This window comes from Macaca mulatta, chromosome 16 (assembly GCF_049350105.2).
Source record: "Macaca mulatta isolate MMU2019108-1 chromosome 16, T2T-MMU8v2.0, whole genome shotgun sequence".
NCBI classification, from domain to species: domain Eukaryota; kingdom Metazoa; phylum Chordata; class Mammalia; order Primates; family Cercopithecidae; genus Macaca; species Macaca mulatta.
In genome coordinates this window covers 87,691,212-87,713,551 of record NC_133421.1, presented here as the reverse complement: position 1 = coordinate 87,713,551, position 22,340 = coordinate 87,691,212, and the positions used below count along the sequence as shown (strand labels likewise).

Genomic DNA, 22,340 nt, shown 5'->3' with positions numbered 1-22,340 from the left:
AGGGATGCATTTTGTGTCTGACTAATAGAAGGGCACAGCGTCCCCTGGGCCACGGTGCTCAGATTCAGGGATGACACTGGATGTGAACCAAACAGAATCAGAGGGCTGGAAGTTACTGTAACCAAATGAAGCCAACACCAAAGAAGGGAACTAAGAAATGGAGAGAAAAACTAAGTGTCCGTGAGGTATGCCCTTTGAGTCCAGGAATAAGCTGTTTTTGCAGCCTGGTATCTCAGTGCCTTGCCCTCCCCTGACCAAGGGGTGGGCATGAGACTCATACTAGGCTAATCAAGACACATCTTGGAATAGGAACTCTGAATTGAAGTGGCATACAGCTGGAGTGGATTCACTGCACTGACTGTGCCCTACAAAATCTGCCATCAGTGCCTGCTACCTGGATTCTCTAGGCTGCACGGGTTGTGTCCTAGTTTTTCAGCTTGTCCTTCAATTTTGTCATCTGTTATCACATCCTTCCAAATGTTCCTCCTTTTTTCCCCCTTAAATTTGTACAGTTGCTTCCCACTGTCTGTAACCAAGAAATCCTGATAATGCAGTTTATCAACAATCTATTTATTTAAACCTAGGCTTACTCCGTCAGCACTGACTGGCTGCAGCATTATTTGATTATGATTTGTCTTTAAGTAGGTTCAGTAAACACTTTACCACTAACTTTAGCGTTGCTATATTAATATGTCCATTACAAATATGGGAGGATTGCTATTTGTGAGACAGCGTCTCGCTCTTTCTCCCAGGTTAAAGTGCAGGGGTGTGATCATAGCTCGCTGCAGCATCGAACTCCCGGGCTCAAGCAACCCTCTCACCTCAGAATCCTGTGTAGCTGGGACTACAGGTGCACATCACCACGCCTGGCTAATTTTTAAATTTTTTGTGGAGATGGTGTCTTGCTGTGTTGCCCACGCTAGAAGTATGGGAGTTTTAAGTACCATGTTGTGAAAACCTTTTCTTCATTTCTGAGTTTAAAGTCACCTCAAATTAAGTCAGAAAATGAGTGTAATTTTAATAGCATTCCACTTTCACAGTAAATTATATAATGATGTGTGTGTGTGTGTGTGTGTATGTGTGTACTTTAAATGTGCTAAAATAACAGAAGAAAATCTCCAACCAGTCTCTCAGATACAGTAGTCCTTGCTGGTACATCCTGGCCTACGTGTTACAGAGTGGTTATTAATAATGCTCAGGATTTCATTGTTTGCAAGAAATCCTAGGAACACGTATTCTGTAACCACTGATAAGCATAATGCTTTTCCCAAAAAAACTACTAAGGAGTTTGGAGGTGGAGATTTATATTGCCTCTCAGTGCCAAACTCTGCTTTTTGCCTGCTCTGTGAAAATGGATCTGTGACCTTTAACTATTTTTCCTTTGCCAGCTGGCATGACGTTCAACCTTTTCAGTACAGGGCACTAGAGAGACACAGCAGGAGAAGAGTTCTGCCTCCTGGCTAGAGTTCCCTGGCAGGATCCTGCAGGCACACTCCAGCCATGTCGCCACCCCTGCACAGGGGGTTTTGTAGCACAGTGCCTCTGGTGAGATGCCTTCCCATGAACTGCTTTCAAGTCCCATCAACACAGCATCACAGTGACTTCTCTGCCACCCTGTGAGCCATGGCTGTGATCTCTCACTGTATGTTCCACCTCAGGCTGGGGGCAGGGGTCTCCTCCTTATATCTGCTATTCCTGAATCCTCTAAGGCTTTCTTTATTCTGACTAGTCAATCCCTCATTATTCTAATCCTGTTACAGTTAACAATTCTTGACAGTCAACTTTCCCTGTTTACATAACTGTATGGTTTCTCTCTCTTGGCTGATGGAGGAGCCCATAAATTAGGGCTTATTTCAATCCTATCAATAAACTGGAGACTTTTAAATACTGTCACACCAATCAATAAATAAAATTCACAGATGTGCCTAAATGAAAAAATTACATCAAAGTATAAAACGACAAGCTGTATTTAATTAATAGCACAAAGACCTGAAATATCAACCCTGACAGATGGAGTGAAGTAATTATTTTTGCTTGAATTTGGCACTTGCCTTTTTTTTTTTTTTTTTTTTTTTAAAAAAAAACTCCATGGTATTTCTGTGTTCTGAAACTTGTGGCATTATTTGGGCAAGTTTAGAAAAGGTTCTCCTTCATAATTACAAAAAAGAAAGGATAGCTGGGCGTGGTAGCTCACACCTGTAATCCCAGCACTTTGGGAAGCCGAGGTGGGTGGATCACAAGGTCAGGAGATTGAGACCATTCTGGTTAACACGGTGAAACCCCGTCTCTACTGAAATACAAAAAAATTAGCCGGGCGTGGTGGCGGGCGCCTGTAGTCCCAGCTACTTGGGAGGCTGAGGCAGGAGAATGGTGTGAACCCGGGAGGCGGAGCTTGCAGTGAGCTGAGATTGCGCCACTGCACTCCAGCCTCGGCGACAGAGTGAGACTCTGTCTCAAAAAAAAAAAAAAAAAAAAAGAAATGACAGAGTCCCAGCACCAGATAAGCGTTGGTCAGTCACTGGAGTGATGAAATGGACCCTGGGGCAGTTATCAATATGAGAACTATATGAGAACCGGACTGCAGGTGATCCCCGGGGTGGCTTTCTATTCAAACATTTTGCAATTCTGTGAACTAAAAGGACTGTTAACTGTGTGGATTCAGTTTCAGGAGCCATTAAACTAACTTGTGTTCAAAGTTGGATTTTAATTTGGGAGAGCAGGTGAGCATACAAGACCTGGGCAGAAATAGTTTGATGACAATCTGCACAAGAGAAAAATCAAATATAAAAAGAGATGATACCACCATCTACCCAGTCCCTTGATCCAGAAAAATCTGTGAAGCCCAGGGTTTGCATGTGAGGATAACAGGAGTTTCAGCGGTTTACAATGGAGTAATAAGCTGATAAAGGACATGAATGTCTGCCTAAATAGTATCTTTTTTTTTTTTTTTTTTTAAATACAGTCTCAATCTGTCACCTAGGCTGGAGTGCAATGGCACAGTCTCGGCTCACTGCAACCTTTGCCTGCTGGGTTCAAGCGATTCTCCTGCCTCAGCTTCCTGAGTAGCTGGGATTACAGGCATGCACCACAATGCCCGGTTAATTTTTGTATTTTCAGTAGAGAAGGGGTTTCACCATGTTGGCCAGGTTGGGCTCAAACTCCTGACCTCAGGTGATCCACCCACCTTAGCCTCCTAAAGTGCTGGGATTACAGGGGGGAGACATGGTGCCCAGCCAATAGTTTCTATAATGAAACAAAGTAGAAAAAAAAGTGACTGATTATATTGCTGCAGGAAAAAACCACCACAGGTACTAAGAAGCTTGTCGATATTTCACATTAAAAATGTGAAATGTAAAAACTTAAATTTCATAAATGATGAAGAAAACGTTTTTTACCTGAAAAATATCAATTAACAGAAAAACACTTTAATTTTCTGTTTTCAAATACACAACAGGTTCAGATGCTGCCCACACCCTGCAGAAATTTAGATAGAGATCCTAAGCGAACTACCTCATAAAAAAAAAAAGTGTTCTAATTAAGTTTAGTCTTTAGTCGCTCATTAAACACAAAGCAGTATACTGATTACTGGAGCAAACTGAGATCACATTTGAGACTGTGAGCTGCATAGTCCCATACTTTGTAAACTAACCAGTATTTATTAGTTATAGCTCATTGTTTCTGTCCCTTAAACAACTTCCTGGAAATTACTATCTCAAATCAAAAACTAAAATTCAAAGCATAAAATTGGTATGAACTGTAAATCTAATAGTATGTTTATATACCAATCTCAAGAAGCAAATGTTTCCTATTACTCTCATAAAGTCAATGTACTGCTAATTGCTACCTTTAGGCTTTCTGATTTCTTTTAAAATGAAAAAAAGTGATAGGGCTGGACGCGGTGGCTCACACCTATAATCTCAGCACTTTGGGAGCCAGAGGCGGGTGGATCACCTGAGGTCAGGAATTCGAGACCAGCCTGGCCATCCTGGTGAAACCCCGTCCCTACTAAAAATACAAATATTAGTCAGGCATGATGGTGGGTGCCTGTAATCCCAGCTACTCAGGAAGCTGAGGCAGGAGAATCGCTTGAACCTAGGAAGCAGAGGTTGCAGTGAGCCAAGATCACGCCATTGCACTCCAGCCTGGGCAACAGAGTGAGACTCCATTTCAAAAAAAAAATGAATAAATAAAATAAAAATAAAAATAAAATAAGTGTAGAGTTTACCTCCTCCAAGACTTTAATGGAACCACATCTACTAATGGATTAACACGTACTCAGAGGTAACCTAAAATTTGCCAAATTATTTTACTATTTGATTCAATTCCTTTCTCTGTCCTTTAAGGATTCCCATTAGCCATAAGAACACATACCTGTTCTATAAGGGAAAACAAAGTTTCCCTACCATTCAGGTCTAAAAATAAGTTATTTCAGTGGGTACCTCACACAGGCGACGTAGTCATGCACTAGACAGCTTCTTCTTTGTGCTAGCATGTGTGTGCAAGGGTAGGCTTTATTAAATCATCTTTTGCAGCCTCTTGATAGCCAAAAAGCACCACGGGAAAACAGGGAATTTGCAAAAAGTCAGCAATTCTCTGGGGGGCCAAGGCAACACAGTCCAAGTGTGAAGGTTTCCAATGGTTTTGCTTAATCTTAAGATAAAACTTAGAAAATCAAACAATCCTCCATAAATACCAAGTTCCAACTGCAAAGATACTAGGGCAGCAGATAGTGTGAAGTGACAGTCTTTGGAAAAACTAATGGTAGCAAGAGCTGTCATTTGCTCAGCACTGGGCTCGTAAGGTCTTTCAAATAGATGTTTCCATTCACTCCTCAAAACGATCTTGTTGAGACAGGTATCACCTACATCTTCAAGGAGAGGATCAGAGGATGAAGCTCAGAGGACCTCTGTGTACAGACACAGACAGTAAGTGACAGAGCCACAGAGCCGTCGTCATTCAACTGAGGTTAGACTGAGTTCCAAGCATACACTGCATCCACTATACCACACTATATCCCTAAAGAGCACATATTCTTCATTGTGGTCCAAAAGTGACAGCCATATGCTTCAAACTTACAATGAACTGATGGTAAGGTTGACTTCATTTTTTGGAAATTGAAGAGCATAATCAAACAATTTCTTAGATATATATTAGAGTAAAAGCAAAGCTGCTATAACAAAGAGACCCCAAAATACAACATGCTCAAGATGTTTCTTCCCTGCAGTCCAGAGAGGCTGGCCAAGCATCCTCGTTCCAAGTTTGTTTTATTCACTAGAGGAAGGAAAAGAGGAATTGAAGAGCAAATCACTTCCTTTTTGGTTCATGCCCTGGAAGTTTATGTATTATTTCTGTTAACATTCAAGTGACCAGAACTTGCCCATATTGAGACACAAGGAAGGCTGGGGAAAATTTCTCTAAATGTGCCCATCTAAAACTTCTTTCAAAATGAAGATGTGGGGAGAATGCATTCAGGGGGTTAGTTAACCATCTCTGGAACCAATAGATAGCCTGCCCACCTCTACACATAGATAATAAATAATTTTTCTAAAACAAAACAGATACACATACAAATTTGGGTGTGTGACTTGAACAAACAATACATAAATCAAGCCCCTGAGATTCAACTCTACAGGAACATGATGAAAATGATTTTAGCCAGAACTTCTTCAAGGGATCAAGATATCATCAGTTACCTGCTACAGCTACAGAAAAATCCTATTAACACTTCTCCAGAATAACGAGCAACATACATCCTGGTAACCCTTACAGAATGAATTTGTTATAAAATATCAACTTTTATACCTAATCTACCTTCGAATATAAGATGCACCATTATTTTATGCATCACTAAGAAACAAAAATGCTGCCAATTATACCATGATACATACGCCATTGACTGTAAGACGCATGCCAATTTCAGAAATGTTAAAAATGGGAAAAACGTGCTTCTTAGAACAAATGAAATACAATGTGCCCCTGAAGTAACAAATCAAACTCATCAACCCTATGAAATTACTGAGTAAAAAACAATTAGATAATGGAAGACAAATTGTTATAGTTGCTAATAGGCCATACTTTATGGTGATAATATAGACAGACATTATATTGGGGCCACACCTACACTTAATGAATTAAAAAAAAACTTAATTCTATGGGAAAGACAGACAATTCCCTTCATAATACATTAATTACAGCATGCTAATAAGAAGTGCAGGGTGCTATGAGAGCACTTAAGAGGAAGGATTCTGGCTGGTCGAGAGGTCACAGAAGATTTCCTATGAAAGTGAGCTAAGTTCTGAAGGAGACCTGGTGGCACAGCAGGGGACAACATGCATGAAAGCTCTACAGTGGGAAGGCACACAGGATGTTTGAGAAACGGCAAGATGATGGGGGGGCCTAAAGGCTGCAGAGCAATGAAAGAAACGGCTAGACCCAGTCTGGTGGGGTAGACTTAGGTTAAATTTTTTTTGTCTTTATCTTCAGAGCAATGAGAAGCCAATGAAGAATTTTAAGCAAGGGAATAACAATCAGTTATTTACGAGATCATTCTGGCTCCTATGTGGAACAGATTACAAGAAGAGAAGAGTGGACTGGGGGAAACCAATGCGTAAGGCTACTACAGTCAATATAAGAGTTTAGACTTGGTCGTTTAGATCTGGGGATGCAAAGCAGGCTTGAACACTATTCAGAAGATAAAATGAACAGAACCGGGTGATGAATTGGATATGGGCATAAGGGAGAGGGAGGTGTCAAGAACAATCTGTAGGCTTCCCACCAGTGTGACTAAGTGTACGGTAGCACCATTCACTAAGATAAACACTGGAGAAGGACACGTTGAGTTTGAGATGCTTGAAACATTAAACTGGGGAAGGGAGCTGAATGTAAAATTCCAGAGTTCAGAGGAAAGATTCAGAGTGGAGAAAAACTTCAGGAGATGTCAATGCAGAAATATAAATCAAAGTGAGGGTTATAGCTGAGATCAGGTAGGAAGGGAGTTTAAGAGTAAACAGGAAAGAGGGCCTGAGATGGGGGCTTAAGCAACAGCATTTATAGATCAGGCCCATGGGGATGATTCACTCATTCGAACATCTGTCCATTATTTGGGCATCATTTATTTATTTTTAATTAATTAATTTTTTTTTTTTGAGACAGAGTCCCGCTCTGTTGCCCAGGCTGGATCACAGTGGCACGATCTCGGCTCACTGCAAGCTCTGCCTCCCGGGTTCACACCATTCTCTTGCCTCAGCCTCCCGAGTAGCTGGGACTACAGGCACCCGCCACCACGTCTGGCTAATTTTTTTGTATTTTTAGTAGAGATGCAGTTTCACCGTGTTAGCCAGGATGGTCTCGATCTCCTGACCTCATGATCCGCCCACCTTGGCCTCCCAAAGTGCTGAGATTACAGGCGTGAGCCACTGCACCCGGCGGGCATCATTTATTAATAACTGGCCACACAATGTGCCAGGCTTGATTTTAGGTGTAAGGATATCCAGTGACAAGATACGTAAGATCCCTATTATCAAGAGCTTACAGTGGGTAAACAAACAAAAACACAGGTAAATAAACAAAGTAATTTCAGTTTTTCATAAGTAATTTCATACATACTATGAAGAAAATAAAATTGGCATTGCAACTCAAATTCCATGACTGGCACTGATTAGCAGGTGAAGAGATTTCCCAAATGATGAGTTAACTACTGAGCAAGTCCCACACAAAGTACAACCTTCCCTGAATGTACATGACAGTTGCTTTCCCGAGTTTCCAGAAACTCAGCATATATTACAACAGCACAAAAAATTGTATACATATAAAATAGGTTCTGAGCTTCAGAAAATTTTTCACCTACATTATATCCAGAGGGAAATTTGGAAGTCATAACAGATGCACTAACAGTCTTTCTTGTATGGGAGTAGGTCCAGGCACAGAATACCTAGGATCTCTGGCTCCTACCTACTAAATGCCATTGTGCCCAACTTGAATCACATGACATCCCTAAACAAAAGTCCATCCTTCCAAAGGCCCCCTAAGGGGTTGGTCCCTCCGTTCTTCAGAACTGCCACTTTAAGGCAACAAAGTAACATTGTGTTAAGTAACACAAATTCCAAGAAATTCAGATGATCTGAGGTCTACATACTCATGACTTCTAGTTGTAGATACTTCCACCAGGTGAAAATTCAATCTTTCATTCAATACATATTTATTAAGAGTGTACTATATGTGCCACATGATGTTCTAGGTCCCTGCTTCCGTGGAGCTTACATTTTAGAAAATGGCAGCAAACACAACTACTTGAAGATGATCCAGAATATGACTCTTACATTTTAAATCTATATACCCTTGCATCTCTCAGGTAAAGTATAAAAAGTCTCCTTGAACATTAATGTTATTTTCCCCACTAACTGTTCTTCATTTCTAGGTACATGTACCATAAAATAGAATTTAAACATTTAGCACCCAAAGAATGACGTTCAACACTGAAAGAAACAACTGCATAGTTTCAAATTCCACTGAAACACTTTTAAAATTTGAAAACCTGTTTGAAATACAAATAATAGCCCCTGGTGGTAAAAATGCTAATTATAACCAAACTTTTGTGGACTCTAATAACTATGCTCAGATAAAAGAAGAGAAAAGCAAAAATGGAAGCTGTGAGTTTTTAACGGGGGGAATCATTAAAGTACAGGAACAATCTTCTGTGAGAACAGATTCACAGATGGGCAGATGAGAAGAAATTCTAATGCTGGGAAGAAGATGCAATGAAAGAAGAAATAGCTGGAAAATGTGTGTGTGTGTAGAGAAGACATTCTGATGCTGGGAAGAAGGTGCAATGGAAGAATAAATAGCTGGAAAATGTGTGTGTGTGTGTGTGTGGGTATGTATGTGAGTGTGTATAAAGAGACAGGGTCTCACTCTGCTACCCAGGCTGGAGTGCAGTGGTGCTATCATAGTTCACTCGACCTCCTGGGCTCAAGTGATGCTTCCACCTCAGCCTCCTGAGTAGGTGGGACCACAGGCATGACAACATCACACCCAGCTAAGTTTTTTAGTTTTTTAATTTTTTGTAGAGACAAGGTCCCAATTTTTTTTTTTTTTTTTTTGAGACGGAGTCTCACCCTGTTGCCCAGGCTGGTCTCAAACTCCTGGCCTAAAGCAATCCTCCTGCCTTGGCCTCCCAAAGTGCTGGGATTTCAGGCATGAGCCACTGTGCCCGGCCATAGCTGATAAAATATTTCTAATTGGCACAGTACTGCTGGTACACAGTTGACCACCATCTTAATTTACACTCTTAAAGAATGCTTACATCAGGCCGGGCGCGGTGGCTCACATCTATAATCCCAGCACTTTGAGAGGCCAAGATGGGTGGATAACTTGAGGTCTGGAGTTCGAGACCAGCCTGACCAACATGGTGAAACCCCATCTCTACTAAAAATACAAAACTTAGCCCGGCATGGTGGTGTGTGCCTGTCATCCCAGCTACTCAGGAGGGTGAAGCAGGAGAATTGTTTGAACCCGGGAGGCGGAGGTTGCAGTGAGCTGAGATGGTGCTCGTGCCACTGCACTCCAGCCTGGGCGACACAGTGAGACTCTGTCTCCAAAAAACAAACAAACAACAAAAAAAACTCTACAAATATAATTTGTAATGACAACAAAATATTTTGTGTTGATGGACCATAATTTACTTAATTCCCCCCTGCTTATTTAGGTGTTTCCTTTTAACACTGTTTTTTATCACTAATCCCCTTTGTTTATATTTGTTCCGTATTGGTGATTATCCCAGTTTGTTCTGTATTTGTGATTATTGTCTTAGGAGAGATTTCCTAAAACAGACTTCCTAAAACAAAAGGGTATAATTAAGGGTTTCATTACGAAACTGCTTCCAAAAGTATTTTAATAATCTGTAGTTTTATTAGCTAAACACAAGTGTGCTTATTTCACAACACTCTCATAAGCACTGAGTATTATAATTTTTAATCCTTGCTAATCTGATAGAAAAAGTATTTCAATGGTCTTAATTTACAATTCTTTGACTATTAATGAACATATTTCCCCATATTTGTTACCCCACATGAATTTCATTTTCTGTACATTACCTGTCTATATATCCTGGCCCGTCTCTTCAGTTCTTAGTGGGCTTTTTCATAATCAATTTATTAAGTTTATACATGTTAAATAGATTAACCTTTAATCATGTTGCTGTAAACGTTTCCCTCAGTTTTTGTCTGCCTTTTATTTTTGGCATTCGCCAAGTTTTAAACGCTACTCAAATTCTACAAAAAATTTTCATGAGATTTTACTTGTATGTATAGAAACTATTCAAATTAGCTATTTTTATTTTCTAGATTTCTTAAAAATTTTCCTATTATACAGATGATACTTCATTTAAAGTTTATTTTGGTGTGTGGTAGACACTAGGATCTACCTTTTTTTCTGTAACATTGCCTGGGAGTCATTTAGTGCACCAGGACTAAATGATCCTTTCTGTCTCTGCTCATTTGTGACAATGGCTCTTCATACATCAAATTCATGTATAACAGATGGGCCTGAAGACCATTCTGCTCCATTAATAACTGCACGCTTCCGCCACAATGACACTATTTAAATTATTCCAGTTTCATAAAATTTTGGTTATCTGCTACCACTAGGTTCGTTTCATTATATTTTTAAAAGTATTTATTCTTCTATCCTTCCAGGTAAAATTTACAGCCATACTGTCATGTTCCAAAAAAAAATATGTTTTTTTAAAAATTAGAATTGCTTTAAACATACTTTTTAAATGAACTGAAAGCTCTATAAGAATTAATTTTCCTATTTGAGAACATCTCTCCATTTATTTTTTTCCTTCTTTCTGTGAAATTGTCATTTCTTCTTCTTTTTTTTTTTTTTTGAGATACAGTTTTACTCTTGTTGTCCAGGCTGGACTGCAATGGCGCAATCTCGGCTCACTGCAACCTCTGTCTCCGGGTTCAAGCCATTCTCCTGCCTCAGCCTCCCGCGTAGCTGGGATTATAGGCATGCGCCACCACGCCTGGCTAATTTTGTACTTTTAGTAGAGACGGGGTTTCTCCATGTTGGTCAGGATGGTCTCAAACTTCCAACATTGGGTGATCTGCCCGCCTTGGCCCTCCAAAGTGCTGGGATTACAGGTGTGATCCACCGCACCCAGCCCATTTCTTCATATTTATTTCCTGTACATGTTAAGCTCATTTCCAGGTATTTTATAATTTTTTAAAAAATTGATTTTTATATATTAGATCAAATATCCTGTGGATTGCCTGAAAGGTTACTGACTTGTCTCTACTGCATCAAATAATTTTTTAGCTTATCATCTTGGGTTTTCTGGGTATACAATCTGTAAATAACAACCATTTTTACATGGTTTAATTTCTATTTTGTGTTTTGGTAGTCAGAATTCTAAGATTCCTCCTAAGATTCCTGGCCCCTGGGGAACACGTACCTTCCCCTAGTTATTCAATCAAACATGAACATAGGCACTATTTGCAGAGACTGTTCAGACGTAATTCAAATCCCAAATCAGTTGACCTTAAGACAGACTATCCATCCAAGTGGGGATGTTCTAATCACATTAACCCTTTAAATCTGGATTTAGAGGTCAGAGACAGAGGATGTCAGAAGTTCAAAGTATGAGACAGATTCAACACAGTTGCCGTTTTTTTTTTTTTTTTTTTTGAGACAGAGTCTCGCTCTGTCGCCCAGGCTGGAATGCAGTGGTGCGATCTTGGCTCACCGCAACCTCTGCCTCTCGGGTTCATGCCATTCTCCTGCCTCAGCCTCCCAAGTAGCTGGGACTACAGGCGCCTGCCACCATGCCCGGCTAATTTTTTTTTATTTTTATTTTTAGTGGAGATGGGGTTTCACCGTGTTAGGCAGGATGGTCTCGATCTCCTGACCTCATGATCTGCCCGTCTCGGCCTTCCAAAGTGCTGGGATTACAGGCGCAAGCCACCGCGTCTGTCCTCGCACTTGCTGTTTTAAAGATGGAGGCTACAAGGCAAGGAACATGGGTGGTGTAGGAACTGAGAACAACTCCTGACAGTTAGCAAGGAAACAAGCACCTCAGTCCTATAACCAAAAGAAACTCAATTCTGTCAGCAACAAGAAAGCTTGAACACAGATTCTTCCCCAGAGTATCCACATGGGAATTCAGCCTGGCTAACACCTTGACCTTGGCCTTGTGATACCATAAGCAGACACCCAGTCATGTCATGCTAGATTTTTGGCCTGCAGGACTATGAAGTAACATTGATCATGCTTTAAACCTCTTAAGTTTGTGGTAATTTGTTATGCAAAAACAGAAAATGAATACACCTGTCTTATTTAACTGGCGTAGCTTTAGACAGCAATGTTAAAGATTAAATAGTAATGTTGTTAATAAGTCTTAGGGAATAGTCAGGAGCCAGAAACCATATCAATAACTTGAACAGGATAGAGTTAATACGAAGATGTGTTAACTAGTAAAAGGTGGTTATGTTTTAACAGGGGTAAGAATAGTTCCTTAGGGGGTCCAGAGGGAGCAAATGCAGAAAGCAGACACACTTACTATAATAGCTCCAAGCTAAAGGTGTGTGTGTGTGTGTATGTATTAAGAAAGAGGCTAAGAACTCAGAAGAAGATCCCTCCACGCAGGACTGGAGAGGGTGTGGTTGCCACAGAACACACAGCTAGAGAGTAGCAGAAAGACCTACAAGAGGGAACAGGGAAGAGGTGGTCTACACGACGGCCCTACTGGGGAGGCAGAGAAACTTGAGGGTACAGGTGGGCTGAGGCTGCTTCATAAGCACCACTGAGGTGAGCACTGCCAGGGCTCTCCTAAGCCAGCCTGCTGACTGCTGCACCAAAAGCATGCGTACTGGAAGGGGGGAGTGGGGGGATACCCCCCACTTCTTTTTTTTGAGACAGAATCTAGCTGTCTCAAAAAATCTAGCTGTCTTTTTTTTGAGACAGAATCTGTCACTCAGGCTGGGGTGCAGTGGTGCAATCACAGCTCACTGCAGCCTCAATCTTTTGGGCTCAATCAAGCGATCCTCCCACCTTAGCCTCTGGAGTAGCTGGCACTAACACAAGCGCCACCACACGTGGCATTTGTCTTTTTTTTTTTTTTAAGTATTGACAAGGTCTTGCTATGTTGCCCAGGCTGGCCTCAAACTCCTGGGCTCAAGCAATCCTCCTGCCTCAGTTTCCCAAAATGCTGGGATTATAGGTGTGAGCCACCATGCCTGGCTGGGAAGACCCTTTTCTCCTCTAATCTTCCTTACATTGTGCCTCCAGTGCTTCCACTGGCAAAGCCTAAAGTGAAGCCAGCTCACCAAAGGGAAATGTCTACAGTGCCCAGCTCCTGTATCAAAAGCAGGGCATAAACGGATGTGGATTTACATAAACTGGGACCTGAGCAACAATAAATTGGCATAGTCCACCCCTTTGGCTACTTGGCTTCCATACACATTCTCTATATTTGAAGTATTAAAACAACTCTGATTCCACCTAATAACATGCAGCTACCTTCCTATAAATGAACATGTTCTCACCTTACCCCCAAAATGAGGAGCTGTGGTCCGAACAGACATTGTATTAATCACTAGTTATATTAATTAATCCTTAAAATTCAGTTATAGTCACACTATTCTGTTCTCTAAAGATCAAATTGTTTAATTAACTTCCAGTAATTTATTTATTTATTTATTTATTTATTTTGAGACGGAGTCTCGCTCTGTCGCCCAGGCTGGAGTGCAGTGGCGCAATCTCGGCTCACTGCAAGCTCCGCCTCCCGGGTTCACGCCATTCTCCTGCCTCAGCCTCCCGAGTAGCTGGGACTACAGGCGCCCGCCCCTGCGCCCGGCTAATTTTTTCTATTTTTAGTAGAGACGGGGTTTCACCATGGTCTCGATCTCCTGACCTTGTGATCCGCCCACCTCGGCCTCCCAAAGTGCTGGGATTACAGGCGTGAGCCACCATGCCCGGCCAACTTCCAGTAATTTATATATAAAATAAGGGGGGGGGGGAGGAAACTTAATACATATAAACATACAGACACAAGAAAAAAATATGCTAAGTAACTACAATCCTTGCTTCTGTACCCGGTTATGAAGCCATGGGTGGTGTCCCCAACTTTCTTCTTTCACTATGCATCCAACATTTCCTGTGACCTCAATTAGAACCTCAGCCAGTCAGGGTTCTCAACATGACAGGGTGACCTAACCCTTCGTTCCTGAAAGATCTGATTCCTCAACAGACCTGCCTTTTCTTGAGTACTGCAGTTTTTCATGTCTCTAATAGGTTGCAAAGAAGTACTAAGTGACATTCTAGAGAATCCTGAGTTACAAACATCCTCCTCCCTGCCCCCATTGTACAGCATTATCCCATTTTGCCTTAGTAATCAGAATCAAGCACTCTAGTCAGCAGAGTGACCTCTTTTCCTACCTGTTGGTTCAGTGGCATAACAGTCCCAAATGGGTTATAGCCTCATCTTTCAATTCAATGGAACCTTTCTGTGTCCTCTGGTAGTAATATTCCCTATTGGAAAACAAGAACTCCAAATCCCGGCAGAGCTCAGTTGCTAGAATGGGAAGCAGAAATTCTAGGGGTGGGTTATAAGGTATAATAACAGTGAAAGACTGCTTTCAGGGTTTTACCAGTAAGTATAACACGAAAGTTGGTCTGTGCATTCATGCCATATTCAACAAATATCCTGCTCTGCCTGATTTGTGTATAACAGAAGAAATAGGGATACTGAATCTATCTTTTTGTCCTTTTGATTCTGTTGACTTTTGTCTTTTGAAGCTCTGTTATTAGGTGCATACGTATTTCTTGGTGGATTGACTAATTTTTCATTACAAAATTTCCTTGTTTCTAAATGGCCTTAAAGTCCATTTTGTCTGTTACTATTTAAATTAACCATCTTACTACTTGTTTTGAACTTGTCCCTCCTCTGTTTTTGAGATGAAATCTTGCTCTGTCACCCAGGCTGGAGTGCAGTGGCACAATCTCGGCTCACTGCAACCTCTGCCTCCTGGATTTAAGCAATTCTCTTGCCTCAGCCTCCCGAGTAGCTGGGACTACAGGCATGTGCCACCACATGTGCCACCAGCTAATTTTTGTATTTTTAGTAGAGATGGGGTTTTACCATGTTGGCCAGGCTGGTCTTGAACTCCTGACCTCAGGTGATCTACCTGTCTCAGCCTCCCAAAGTGCTGGGACTACAGGCATGAGCCACTGCGCCTAGCCTTGTTCCTCCTATTCTATGTTCCTTTTTTGTCTTCTGTCTTTTTTTGGACAGTAAGTGGTTTTTATTATTCTATTTCCTTTCTCCTCTATTAGCTTGGTAACTATAAATTCTCTTTCTATCCTTTTAGTGGTTACTCTAGAGTTAACTTTTCTCAAGTTCTATGAAGAATTATGTTTTGTAGAAAATATTCTGAGTGACTATTCTTTTTTCAGTTCTTACAAGGCATTCTAAGTGCAAAGAAGTTAATTCATAATATATAATAGATGCCTTAGCACAGATGTCTTAGTTCTGGCTGCTACTAACAAGAATCCCATACACCAGGTGGCTCACACAATAAACATTTATTTCTCATAGTTCTAGAGGCTGGGTTCTGCAGACCCTCCAACACCAGGGTGCCATCATGGTCAAGTTCTGGTGAAGACCCTCTTCCTGGTTTGCAGATGGCATTCTTGTTGCTGTGTCCCCATATGGCAGAGAGTAGAGAGAAAGATGCAAGACCTCTGTGTCTGTAATCCCATTCGTGAGGGTTCCACCTTCAAGAACTAAATACCTCCCAAAGGCGCCATTTCCTAAGACCATCACACTGGAGGTTAGAATTTCAACATACAAATCTTTGGGGAACACATACACTCAGTCCACAACATCTAGGGGTTGTCAAATCTCCTCTATCAAGGGCTAGACAATAAATTTAAGCTTTGTGGACCACAATGTCTCTGTAGCAGCTACTCAATTCTGGTGGTATAGCATGAATCCAGTCACAGACAATATGTAAACTAATGGGCATGGCAGTGTTCCACCAATAAAACATTATTTACTAAAATAGTTAGCAGGCCAGATTTGATCCACAGGTTGAAGTTTGCTGTCTTTGACATTAAGATGTGATTCTCTCACCAAATGTGACTGAGAAGGACTACCCTAGATATTACTATCTCTGACTCATTAAAATCTAATACAAATTACAAAGACCTGAGGACATTTAAACTATATTTATCTTTGTAATACTGTGAAATGTATATTTTGTCTTCGATCTTGCTTCCTGGCATATAATTCCTAAAATCCTTTGAAACTCCAAAGTAATGTTATTTTGTGTGCTAATGAGTCGACTGAAAGCTGGAAGCTTCCTGGTAGCTTCAGGTTGGGGGCTGGTCTCCATAAACACCAAGGCAGGATTAGAAGGTTAGGACTTTCAGCCCTACCCTCCAATCTCCAGGGAGCAGAGAGGGGCTGAAGGTTAAGTTGATCACCAGTGGCCAATGGCTTAATCAATGATGCCTGCATAATGAAGTTCTCATAAAAGCCCAAAAGGGGCTAGGAGCAGTGGCTCCCAAAGTGTAATCCCAGCACTTTGGGAGGCCAAGGTGGGACTAGTTTGGCCGACACAGTGGGACCCCACCTCTACAAAATTTTTTTTAAAAAATTAACCTAGCATGATGGTACATGCCTGGAGTCCCAGCTACTCAGGAGGCTGAGGTGGGAGGATGGCTTGAGTCCAGGAGGTTGAGGCTGCAGTGAGTCATAACTGTACCACTGCACTCCAGTCTGGGCAACAGAGTAAGACTCTGCCTCCAAAAACAAAAAACCAAAAGCAAAACAAAACAAACCCAAAAGGATTGGGTTTGGAGAGCTTCCAAATGCCCAAGCAAGTGGAAATGCCCGGAGGGTGGTGCACCAGACAGGGCATGGAAGCACCCAGCTCCCATACCTTGTCCTAGGCATTTCTTCATGTTTCCTTCATAACATCCTTTGTAATAACCTGGTAAACGTAATTATTTCCCTGAGTTCTGTGAGCCACTCTAGCAAATTAACTGAACCCAAAGAGGAGTGGTGGGAATCCCAACTTGAAGCTAGTGGGTCAGAAGTTCTGGAGACCCAGACTTCCAAATAGTGTCTCAAGGAGGCACAGTCTTGGAGACTGAGTCTTCAACCTGTGGGATCTGAGTTATCTCCAGGTAGATAATGTTAAAGTGGAATTGGAGGGTACCCACCTGACGTCCACAGCAGAACTCCTTGCTCGTTTGATGTGTGGCAAGAAACCCTCACATTTGGTTACAGAAGTCTGCGTTGAGAGAGACCCCGCTGGTGTCCACTGCAGAACTGACTGCTTGCTTGGCATGTGGGGAGAAATCCACACATTTGGTCAAAGAAGTCCTCTGTGATGATCACTGCTATAGAGTGAGAGCCGAGGAAAAATAACCTGTGTTTTTCCCCCATCAGAACTCTCTTCCAGCTTTCTGGGTTGCTGTTGCCATTTATTATTTTTACTTTTAAAATTTTTAAATTCCAGGTACATGTGCAGGTTTGTTACATAGGTAAACGTGTGCCACGGTGGTCTGCTGCACCTATCAATATTTTTACTGTTTTACACAGTTCACATTACTTTAGATGTATTCGTCTATCTATCCTTTCCAGTGCTCTTTACTCCTTCCCGCATCTCCATGCTTCCAGCTGGGATAATTTTCCTTTTACCTCTTTATAGTGCCTCTAGTGTGGATCTGCTGATGATGAACTCTCTCAAATTTTTGTCTGTCTGAAAATATCTATATTCTCACTTCATTTTTGAAAGATATTTTTGCTTCATACAGATTTCTAGATTGGCAGTTATTTTCTTACAACACTTTGAAGCCATCATTCCACTGTATTTTGATTTCCATTTCTTCACAAAGTAGACTGTCAGTCTTTATTGTCGCTCCTTTGAAGGTAATGTATCTTTTTCCTACTTTGGCTGATTTTAAGATTTTCTTTGTTTTGGCAATTTTTCCTCTCTTTTCCCCTTATTTTTGTCTTTTGGTATTGATTCTGCTTAGAGCTATGGTGATTCTCAAATACGCAAGTTTGTATTAGTTTTGGAAGATTCTCAAGTCATTATGTCTTTTACTATTGCTTCTGATCTATTCTTTCTCCTCTCCTTCTGAGATTCCAATTGTAAGTACTTTAGACTTTTAACAGTGTCCCATTTGTCTCTTACATATTTTTATTTTCATTTTCCATCCTTTTGTCTCTCTGTGCTTTGGTATGGACATTGTCTTCTGATCTATCTTCTAGTTTACTAATTTCTTCTTCAGCTAAGAATACTATTAAACCCTCCTGTTTAATTCCTAATTTGAGTTACTGTACTTTTAAAAGTTCTTCTTTTTAATTTTTAATTGATACATAACAGATACACATATTTTCAGGATACATGTGATAATTTAGTACATTCATATGATTTGTAAGGATCAAATCAGTGTAATTGGGATATCCATTGCCTTAAATGTCTTTATGTTAAAAAATTCAAATTCTTCTCTTCTAGCTATTTTAAAACATACAATAGATTATTGTAAACTATTGTCACCCTATATTGTACTTTTCAATTTCAGAATTTCCATTTAACTTTTTTATAGTGTCCAGTTTTTTCTGAAACCCTCCATTTGTCACTTACTTTACTAAACATATTTATCAACATTACATTAAGGTCCATGTCTGATAACCCTAATATCTAGCTCTCCTGTGGGTAACCTTATCGCCTATCTTTTTATATGTCTAGTTTTTGACTGAATGTTAATCTTGCATGCACAAAATTGTGGAGATAAGCGGAGGCTGTGAATGTTACCTTCCTCTAGAGAGGACTTAGTTTTGCTTCTGACAAGCATTTAAGAGCAGGGGTGAATGACTTTAAGCTATTTCAGCCAATTCAAAACTAAGTTTTTGTGTTTTGTGAGGGCTGGATTTCAGAAAAGTTTCTAGGTTTACCATACACCTAGGGTAAAAAGTTGGGGTTTTTAGGGGGTAACAGGGGTGGTTCTGACCAAAAGCCTGGAATGCTAACCAGGGTCTGTCATCCCTGAACTCCCATTTTTGTGACCCCAGCCTCCAACGTCTATTAAAAACTCTACTTAGCCGCTTGTTCAGGTTTTCAGTCCTAGCACTGAAGCTGGTAAATGCTTCTGAGAGGTCATGTGGCACCAAATGTTTATTCTGCCTCTTTAGACCTCCCTTCTCTCTGGGATCTTGGCCTCAAAGTCTTCAATGCCCTAGTAGCTTCCAATACCTTCAAATAGTTGCTTTTTATTATTTACCTAAGCATTTTAGTTCTTGGCAGCAGGGTTGGTCTGACACTGGCTAGTCTGTTTTAGCCAGAAGCAGGCATGCAAAATAATACTGAGTTTTACTATATGACTTTACAGGTAGCAAGTGAGATAATCTTATGAGTTTACTTCCTTCATCTACAACTGTGGAGGAATATGAGTAGAGTTCTTTGCATTCTAAAGATAAGCCTTACTTTTTACTATTCTATTGTTTTAATATGCTGTTGCATTTGCCTCAAATTCTCTTTAGAAAGAGGTTTTAGGCCGGGTGCAGGGGCTCACGCCTGTAATCCCAACACTTTGGGAGGCCAAAGTGGGCGGATCACAAGGTCAGGAGATTGAGACCATCCTGGCTAACACGGTGAAACCTCATCTCTACTAAAAATACAAAAAATTAGCCAGGCATGATGGCGGGCACCTGTAGTTCCAGCTACTCGGGAGGCTGAGGCAGGAGAATGGTGTGAACTCGGGAGGCGGAGCTTGCAGTGAGCCAAGATCGCACCACTGCACTCTAGCCTGGGGGACAGAGCGAGACTCCCTCTCAAAAAAAAAAAAAAAAAAAAAAAAAAAAAAAGAGAGGTTTTAAAGAAAAAATACAACACTGATTAATTACACTTTCTGGTAAATTATTTTAAGAGTCTCACATACACTTATGTGACAAAAATCTAAAGTTAGACATTTGCCTATCATTTTTTGTGTCTTTGGTATGCTAGCTTCATAAAATAAATTGAAAAGCTATCCCTCTTTTTTAAGTTCTTAGGCAATTTACATAGTAAATATTAAAAGCATGAAAGGTTGAAAAGGAGAAGAAACTTTTTGGAGATTATTCTTTTATAATTAAAATGTCTTTCTTGTTTTATTTAGGTTTTCTGAATTCTCAAAGGGATCTGGGACTCCTTAAAAGTTCCTATCCTGGCACACAGCTAGGGCTTAATAAATGCTGGTTTCCTTTTGAACTAAAAAGTTGTCTTTTTGTTTTGCAACATATCATAAAAAATATCTACCATTTCAGAGACAAGGAGTTCCTTTTCATAACCCAAAGCTTTACAACTACTGGAGATTAGGGGTCTAGCAAAGATACTAGTGGAAGTGAAAATGATACATTAATGCTTTTCATATTTTCCCCATCACTCCTATCTCATCAAACTTTGAAGAGACAATTGATAACAGCAGAAGTCAAAATAGAAATTACTACAGATGAAGATTTATTTAACTAATCAAGCTATATTTACTAAATGCATATGCATAAATCAATACACATAGCTAAGTTTTATGAAAAGATAAACTAAACACGAATCCTGCTTTCAAGGAGTTTATAATCTAGTAGGAAAAGGAAATGTATATATAGTAATCATTATAAAGGTTAGAAAGTCTAAGTACCATAAAATAAATACCATCTGGAAACATTTATCATATAATGAGTCATACAATTTGTACATAAGTAGTAACATGTTAGGCATTCTATTTTTTTCCTCTTTAGCATACCTATAAAATGGGGGGAAACCAGTTTTTTTTTTTTTTTTTTTTTTTTTTTTTTTTTTTTCCCTGAGACGGAGTCTTGTTCTTGTCGCCCAAGGTGGAGTGCAATGGTGTGATCTTGGCTCACTGCAACCTACACCACCTGGATTCAAGTGATTCTCCACCTCAGCCTCCTGAGTAGCTGGGATGGATTACAAGAGCCTGCCACCATGCCCAGTTGATTTTTGCATTTTGAGTACAGATGGGGTTTCACCATATTGGTTAGGCTGATCTCAAACTCCTGACCTCAGGGGATCCACCCACCTTGGCCTCCCAAAGTGCTGGGATTACAGGTGTGAGCCACCGTGCTCGGCCCCAAGTTTTATTTATAAGTGACTTAGTGACTATATATTGCTTAGGTATCTGATCTTACCAAATAGTTTTACCTGAATAGCTGACTTCAGTGATGAAGAATCCAACATCATCACATTAATACCACAGGAGACAAATTTATAAGCATTTCTGGAACCCTAATTGGGGCTACTCTGTGTGAAATACAGTAAACTGAACTGACAATCTGATCATCACAAGAACAAATCCTAACAGTCTTCACAAAGAATATAAATTCAATCTCTATTGCACATCTTTTGCTCAGTTCTATATGCCAGCATTTGCAGATGTTTTCAGGGCAAAACAACCTCCCTCGCCCACCTTATAAATCATACCAAACTGATTCCTATAGTCATGTTATGATAGGGTTAAAATAGTACCACTCTAGACTTGACTCACTTTGAAATTACAGAAACATACACACAAATATGTAATTACAGAGCAAATGTGTGATAGTGAGAAATAGATTATGCAGGGCTGAATATAAGGAAGACGATATGAGCCTACAATGTGAGAAACTTACATGTTACCTCATTTAATTCTTACAATAATCCTGTAATAGTATACATTATTATTCATTTCTTCTAGCTGAGCAAACAAAGGCTCAGAGAAAGTAAAAACTAACCCAAAGTCACCTAGCTAATAAGTGGTGTTCCTAGATCTAGCTCAGAGTTGAAAACTCACTCTTGAGACCATGATCAGTTGAGAAAGTTTTATAACACCACAGACTGAGAAAAATAAAGACGAACTACATTTTTCCTAAAGATGTATTTACTCAATTTATAGGATTCTCCTATAAGATGGTATCCTTTCCACTTCTTTGCATGAGAATGTCCTTTATTTTAAAAAGTAATGATAAAAGTATATCGTGGTGGTTTTTATTCAAGTCTTAGGCGGCAAGAGTAAAAGATGGCAACCGTAAACCGGTTTCCATTTTTGTTATTGAACCTTAACTCTTACATGATGTCCAGAAGTCTCATAATCACAATGCTATTTCGTATTTTCAAAAGACCAGATTTTACCCAAAAAAGAAAAAGGTTTGATTAAATAATATTTAAGAAATGATTACCTTCCTACAAGAATGACAAATTTTTTTTTTTTTTTTTCTGAGACGGAGTCTCGCTCTGTTGCCCAGGCTGGAGTGCAGTGGCGCGATCTCGGCTCACTGCAAGCTCCGCCTCCCGGGT

General features: G+C 40.3%; 1 protein-coding gene and 3 long non-coding RNA genes across 8 annotated transcripts in view; 1 reads left to right on the top strand and 3 right to left on the bottom strand.

The window, feature by feature from the left end:
* The window catches only part of TNRC6C (trinucleotide repeat containing adaptor 6C), a 159,981-nt gene that overhangs the window by 122,706 nt on the left and 14,935 nt on the right, over positions 1-22,340 (bottom strand). The gene's annotated exons all lie outside the window — the stretch shown is intronic.
* On the bottom strand, positions 771-4,205 carry LOC144336000 (uncharacterized). Of its 2 annotated transcripts, XR_013407389.1 has the most exons (3): positions 3,973-4,205; positions 2,347-3,161; positions 771-838 (listed from the first exon to the last, which is right to left on the bottom strand). It is a non-coding gene; the product is annotated as an uncharacterized LOC144336000 (long non-coding RNA). The 2 variants fall into 2 exon arrangements; XR_013407388.1 differs by lacking the exon at positions 3,973-4,205 and having other exon boundaries at positions 2,347-3,193.
* Positions 12,112-14,975, top strand: LOC144335999 (uncharacterized). Its single transcript, XR_013407387.1, has 2 exons — positions 12,112-13,678; positions 13,989-14,975. It is a non-coding gene; the product is annotated as an uncharacterized LOC144335999 (long non-coding RNA).
* On the bottom strand, positions 18,232-22,298 carry LOC144335998 (uncharacterized). The gene is made up of 2 exons (XR_013407385.1): positions 21,106-22,298; positions 18,232-19,603 (listed from the first exon to the last, which is right to left on the bottom strand). It is a non-coding gene; the product is annotated as an uncharacterized LOC144335998 (long non-coding RNA).